Here is a 7,923-nt window from a genome sequence, read left to right as displayed (position 1 = left end):
TTTCGGGGGGGGGGGGGGAGGGAGATTTGACTCATCTGGTGTAAGTAGTGACTACTGCTGTTAACCATTGCTTTCTTTCATTTTTCATTTACACATCCTATCCTCTTTCAAGTTCGGTTCCACATGCCATTCCATTTAGTTTCATATATTCTGTTCGGTTAAATACACATTCCTCAATCTCTTATAATATGTCCAAATGAACAAAAGGTTCTCTTGTTTTCTTTCTAATAATGATTATTTAGATTTCAAGAGAGTTAATTTTAAATAAACATGCAACCAATTTGTTAATTACTACGAGCATTGAGTTCTTCCTCATTATGTGTTAATATATATTCTTCAGTGTTTACATTCTAATAATGATAAATATTTATGCCACAATTAGATATAATTACAGTATATGAAGGTTAAGTGGGTAATAAAGCAGTTCAAGCCAATATCTTACTTCAATCTGTCTCGTAGATCACAATTATCGTTAAAAGAAATTTAGTATTCGCATCCAAAATTGATTTTATTTAGGTAGGATGGATAGGGATGCGCACGAGACAAGACTTGAGGCTGTCTCGTCTCGACAATATGCTGTAAAAGTGATGTCTCGACTCGTCAAATGTATATTTTTCTATTGGAGGAGTTGTGTATCGACTCGAATTTTGTGAGGAAAATTCTGTCTCGACTCGACTGTCTGCATCACTAAGGATGGACAGTTTGAAAAACCCAGTATTCCAAAGCTGGCGGGGTAACAAATTACACCATTACGCAACATCTATTTCAGATACAACCATTGTTGTACACTTCATTTTCACAAGCTTCTTCTTATAATAACTATATCGATTTCCAACTTAAATTTAATTATAGATAATTGTTTCTTATGTAGCAGTTAATATTCATGCTATATAGTATAAAATAAGTACACATTCAATGAAAATAAATACAAATGTAAGATATTAAAGATTACTGGCATTGCGATTTAATCCGATTCTAAGCAGTACATATTTTCTAAATAATTGTTCAAATTGCTTTATAAGAATCCAGATTATGAGGTACCCTAAGTTTTTGTAATGCAAATATATATATTGGCATATTTTATGGGACTTCCGGGCTTGATCCCACCCTCCGAAATGTTATGTTTATTCAAATAAAATATTGTAAAGTGAATGAACTATCTTGTAGAATGTTCACATTTACAAGAATGAAGTTAGCAACGCCCCCCGAATTATATATATATATATATATATATATATATATATATATATATATATATATATATATATATATATATATATATATATATGAATAATTTTTATGTTGGACGTGTAGTTTTAGGCATTCAACTGTGTTCACATTTCTCACTTGAGCGTTTCCGTATACGAATTATGGACATGGCGGGCTAGTAAATGTGACAGGGATTTGAAAAGTGACAGTTCGTCGGATAATGTGTTTCCAATCAATTCACACTAGATATTTATATTTATAAAAAGGTTCCCATATATTTAAAAAAGGAAGTAAAACTTTAACTTTCAGCACAGAGGCTTGAAACGTCACGTCGCCCTTCGTTTAAGAAATGTCAGTAACAGTACTAAACCCGCTTGACCACAAACGCTACTTACAAGAGATTGTGTTATAATATTGATAATAGAATCGCTCCAAGCACAGGTTCCTACTTGGAGGTTTAAATATCCATTCTCTGTCGTTTTCAGCAATTTCTACTTAAGATATTGGTTGATTTTGCACATTGGAACGGTGCATGAGGTGTGCAATCAATATTAAGCTCAGAAATAAGTAGTTTGATTTTGCTTTTACATTTTCACATCGCTCGGATGACAGTACGGTTTGCGGCTAGTGACTATATAAAGAAGAGCGGGAACATGCAATTCCCTGCGTATAGATCTGCGGGAATTGTGACGGATCTAGGCTCACTTTTTCGGACTTAGTTTCTGAACGACTTTCCAGCTTTTTGTGAACAGGTGTGTACAGTGAGTTTTGGAAATATGAAATGAAAATGAATACAACGTTAAAAATATGATAAAGGTCTCTGAAGTCTGGTTGAAATATAAATGTTAGAAACACAAATGCTATGATGATTTGAAAGAAAAATCTGTGTCAAATATAGAAAGAGGAGAAAAGAAAATCACGCACATGAGCAGTTGAAGTTGACTTATACCTCGATCGTATTATTAATTATTATATGAAGCGTCAACTTGGAATAAACGTAAAAGTACGAATGTCGAAATGGATATGCTTTTTTGTCAAACCAGAGATACATAACCTCTAACCTCCTATATTTAAAAGTATATTTCTGATATTTTTAAACAATTCGAGAACAATCAACTTTTTAAATACACATTCCACCTACAATTACAACTCACTCACAACTTATCGGGTTTTGTTGCAAAATACTTTTAATATTTTAGAATATTAGTATGAATATCTAACATTAAAACATTAATTGTTATATCTGTTCAAGTGATCTGCATTTCAGTCGCGCTCATCCAATGATTTCATAAGTTTACGGATATAGATAGGAGTTCATCTTTGAAACCGATTCCGGTAAGCGACTATATTATTTCAAACATATGGCGAAGCACACCGTCGTAGGAAAGATGATAGGTGGTAAAGTTGTGAGATACCTAAGTCGTAGGATCAAATTCTGTTTTGAATATATTTATGTTTTCGTGTGTAAAGTTCGAATTCATTTCGCAGACTGAACAGAATCTGACCTAATCCTCGAATTCACACTTGATGGATATCCTAACCATTTTACATCCATCCATCCATTTTTTTCGTTTTAATACTTTTTCAACTAAATAAGTTTTCTTTTAATTTCTAATTACTTTTTGTAATCCCCGTGCATAAAATACTCCTTTAATGTCTTCACTATTCCAATCGCTTAATTTATAAGTGTCGGATCTGATGTAATAGATTTATGAACAATAAGTATTTCTTGTGACCATTTAGGTAATTATCCTTTGTCTACTACATGTTTATACTTACTAACGCGAACATTATTACCCGGGCTAAATTTACAACTTATATTCTTTTTATTTCCGTATGTTTCCCACACTTGATTCACATTGCAATCATTTACTTGTGCAGGTGCGATTTTAATACTTAAATGGTTTGAATGATTATAATTATTTACAATTTGATCTACTACATTAATATAACGATAAGTATTTTTGCAGTAAATTAACTATACAATCTTTCTTTTAATGTACACATAAAGGGTTCTGCTAACGCGCATTTGATGTCGAAATGAACACTATATGATTAATTTCATATTCCTTAAACAATTGGTTTACATTAGGATTATAAAATTCTCCACCTAATTCTCTTTGTACTTTAAGCACGGGCAACTTGAAATTTTAAAAAGTTTTTGTTATTGCTTTTACCATTTCAGGACCTTTCTTTGTTTTTAACAGAACAGAATATGCATAACGTGAAAAACTATCATTACAACATAATATATATTTATAATTATTATTATACTTTGCATTAATATATTTTTGATAATAGTGTCATTTTTTACTAATTATATTCGTTCCAATGTTTAAATAAATTAGCTACTACTGGAGGACTAGGTGATTTTCTTACTTTACCAGTACGTTGTCTACTACTAATACTACTCACTTTTGATGTTGGTGTGCTAATAGGTGTACCAATAAATTCTTTAGGAACATTAAGATCAAATAAATTTTTAAATTCGTGAATACCTATAGGATTTCTTGAATATTTTCTTCTCCGTACAACATCATTTACTGAATCTATAATATTTGAACATGGTATGAATAGGTACTATAGCAGTCTTATCCTAGTGAATTTTATCAGAACTTTTGAACTGCTTTAATAATAGATCGGTTTCCCTACGAAGTGTTTTCGGTACTGATTGTAAAATGTCTGATACAGACGGTAAAATAGAAGTATATTTATCATGTTGGAAAGTTGATGATGATGATTTTCTTCTTCTTGAATGGCAGGTAAACTAACAGGTTTATGTGAAGATGAAGTATACTCTAAAACATATATTCATCTGTTTGAAACACATTTAGCATGTGGCATCAGACATAAAGATACTGCAAAATATTTTAATAATTTAGATAATACAAATGCTAGTTTTCAAAAACGTGGTAATAAGGTGAAAAGTAGTAAATCTTTTCGAATGTATGGACGTATTCCTACCGATATTGTAAGTTTAGATCGTACGTAAAATTACACCGTAGTAAAGATAATTTTCGCTTAATATATCCTGAAAATACAATTTATAAAGTTGCACTGGAAGAAGTTATTCTTCATGTATGATGTAGCTGCAGATTTAACTATGTAATTAAATACACGAATGGTTTCGGAAACGGCCAAGTTACCTCTGACGAGAGTGGAAACAATATCTTGTACTATACCTGCACAAGTAAAATCTTACAACATTGATAATCTCTTACAACATTGATATTCACATATTGTTACTCTTGATGAATATCCAAACGAATATGTTCTATATGCTTTTATTCTATCTCCAACAGGAACTTTAAATGACAACACATGGGATGTAGTACGCGATTCCCCTGTAAATTTTGAAGTATCATTTTCAGAAACTTTAACTGAACCTGTTACATGCATTGTGTATGCACAATTCGTTTTCTTAGCACAAGTAGACAAAGATAGAAATATTTATACTGATAACACCTTCTAATTTATTCAGTTGAGTACGAGGAGGGTTGTTCTACACTTCTCTGCCTATCACGATAATGAAGATGATTTTATTGTAAAGGAGCTAGCCACTGTAAATCCTTACGTTCCCTTCCTCCAAAATTGGATATTTAAACCACTATTTACTTTAAATAAGTTAGCTGAGCCGATCGTAACTATTAACAAGTATCTAGCTGAGATTGTGTATGGCATTGCTTGGCACGAAGGCGATGTAGAATATCACATCATGTTATTCTGAATAAGAAAATACTCCAATCATATTGTTCAAATACTACAACCATATACACACACGAAATAACTAGAAAGTGTTTTCTTCAACAAATTCTCAAAGAGAAATTACAAATTTAGAAGAAATAAACTGTGCAAAGTATACTGCTTTAAGTTTTCACGTTCATGGGTGTGCACATAATAAACACTGTTTCGGACAATATAGGTGCAGTGTTCATGAAACATTACTTATAGTGAATATGTGAAGGTGTATGACTTTAGGATACATGTGAATAACAGTGTTAGTTACATACCTATTACGATTAAAAATAAAAATCTTTATCATGTATAGTGACGAACTGTTAAAAATGTCAGTAAGTGATAAAGTGACTGATGCAAGTGTTACTGGAATTTACCGTATTGACAGACTTCCTGTAACGGTAGAACCTCCCGCTGCACTTGTGATTAATCTTGATACATCTGATTCTGCTGGTTCGCATTGGTTTGCATTGTACACCAATGAAAAACCATGGCTATTACTTTGATAGTCTTCCTATTTCTTCCTAGGATAGTCTTCCTAGGATATTCCCAAAGAACTAAAAAACTTTTTATCAAAAATACTAAAATGTACTTTACAAATAATCATCGATATCAACATGATAATTCTGTATTCTGCTAATATTTTGTTTTATTCATTCTGCATCATATTATTCGCACTCATTCAAGTGCTTAAAATGTTTAACAAGAAAAATTTGAAAAAGAATGATGATATCGTTTATAAACATGTAAATAAATTTTCTAAAAAACAACAATTTTTAGTTTTAATTTTTTTAATTATATTTACAATTTTTATCATGTATACAATTTTTATCATATACAGATTTTTTTAATTTTTCAATATTTTGTAAACTTATCGCTGCATTTTATATACAATTTATAAGAAAAAATATTACAATCTTGATAATGCATTAGTTAATGCTGTTGACCTTTCATATTTCCACCACTAATTCAAGTGTTGTACATTACGATATACACATCCTGTTTTTTCTATATTTCTGCGAAAAGTACAATATTGATTAAACGTGTTTTCACATAATTCACTTAATGAAGGGCAATGTTTTGTTTCTAAATGAATGACAATAATATATGCAAATATTCTTGAAATCCAAATAGTTTTCTCTAAACCTTTACAATAAAAGGTTCAATTCTTTGAACATAATTGATATACAAGGTTTCGTATGCATGATACAGTATATCCTGTTTTGCTATTCCATTTCCAAACCGTGTATATCTAAAGATAACCAATCAATTTGCTTGTGACAACCTAGTGATAAATTATAATCTATTGCAGACTTTCCCAAGCATTACTGTATCATAGCATGCAGTTAAACAAAACTCACGAATGATATATCCGTTATCAGACATTTTAAAAACTTGAATATCGATAATATAGTGATTTACGCATGGTGAAATTTCATTTGTGTGATGAATGAAAAACGAAATTATCTGTCCAAAAAATTCTGTATTCTTTAATAGATCACAAATTTTACGCATAAATCATACAGATGAGATTTCACTATTTTCTTCTTCAAAAACTTCAAAAAGGTCACTAAGAGTTTTATCAAGAGATGAGTACTTCGTTGCAAAAATTCCAGTATTATAAAGATGAGTACTATCATGAGGAAGATTTAACTTGCATTCCATGCATTCAATGAGATTATTGTTACGTAAGTATACTTTTATAGTTTTTAATACACAATTCACATTAATGTTTCCATCACTACATATCACACACGAAACACTAGCTCTATTCGAGTACATTTTTTCGATCTGGAATATCCGATTTCCGTCTGTCTTTCTTATGAAAATGTCCACTAATTCCGGAATATAGCCTGTATCCCTTAATTATTGCGCATACGTTCATAGAATTTTTCTCTTGTTAATATGTCAATAATATGCGTGTTTGCATACAAGTAGAATACATCTTCCTTAACACTAGGACTTGCTATAGTACTCCAAGCACGGGTTTTCAATGACTTTGTGTGTATATTCATACAATCATGAGCAAAATCATGAAGGGATCCTTCTCTATATCCGTCGCATATTAATGTATCATTGAAATTCCATTTTTCAATATTCTTCTTTATGCAGTCACGGTTAACGTATTGACTATTACAACAACAATCTAAACACTAAAATCGTGATGTTCTTTATAACACAACTGGAGATGACGGTGGCGTTGGTGAAAGTGTTAGAGCTGGTGATTCTATTGCATCAAAATCATATTCTTCATCTGACGATGATTCGTATATTTCTGTTTCAGCATCAGATATTGGTTGAATTTTTAACTTCGTAGGGTTCTTTTTCTCGAAGCAATGCATGATGTCTCTATATATATTTGCCGCTATAGTCCGTATTTAAATTATTTTCATACTCGCAAGGTAATCACGTGTTCACCATTCGTGGCGCCAAACTTTTCTATTACCAATTTGCATAGGGACATGTTTGAACATGTTCACCTACAGCAACCTTAATCTTTGTATTCTCTGTCGACAATGTCTTGTGTTCACCCACCGCGCCCCCAAAATTGTTTTTGTTACTCTGTCGGCACTCTGTGATGTCTACCCGACGCGGCGTCGGTTTTCTTTTGTATTTGTCCTTATGTTTTAACACACACCTGTAAGGTCATTACCCGACAACGCCATCTTTCACTCTCGCTAAACTGGTTTCCAAAAAGCACGCGAAAAGTTCAGAACGTGTCTTGAGTTCACCAGCGAAAGACGTACGAGAGCCACGCTCTGTTTATGTACAAGCATAGCGTATCGTGACGGGGTATACGCATTTCCTACACAAGCTTATAGTACGCTCACACTCAAAGAGTGTCCTGAATTTGCTAAGCAAATGACCGAATTAAAATATCCCGCATGAATAAAGTTTATTCCCTCCCATCTTTAATATGATCACAGCATAGCTGTCGTACAAAGTATGCTTTAGCATACAATTTTGGAAAGTAACTAA

This window comes from Thermobia domestica, chromosome 7 (assembly GCF_964235325.1).
Source record: "Thermobia domestica chromosome 7, izTheDome1.hap1.1, whole genome shotgun sequence".
In the NCBI taxonomy this organism is placed as follows: Eukaryota; Metazoa; Arthropoda; class Insecta; order Zygentoma; family Lepismatidae; genus Thermobia; species Thermobia domestica.
The sequence above is the reverse complement of the archived record's forward strand: the minus strand, read 5'-3'. Positions refer to the sequence as shown.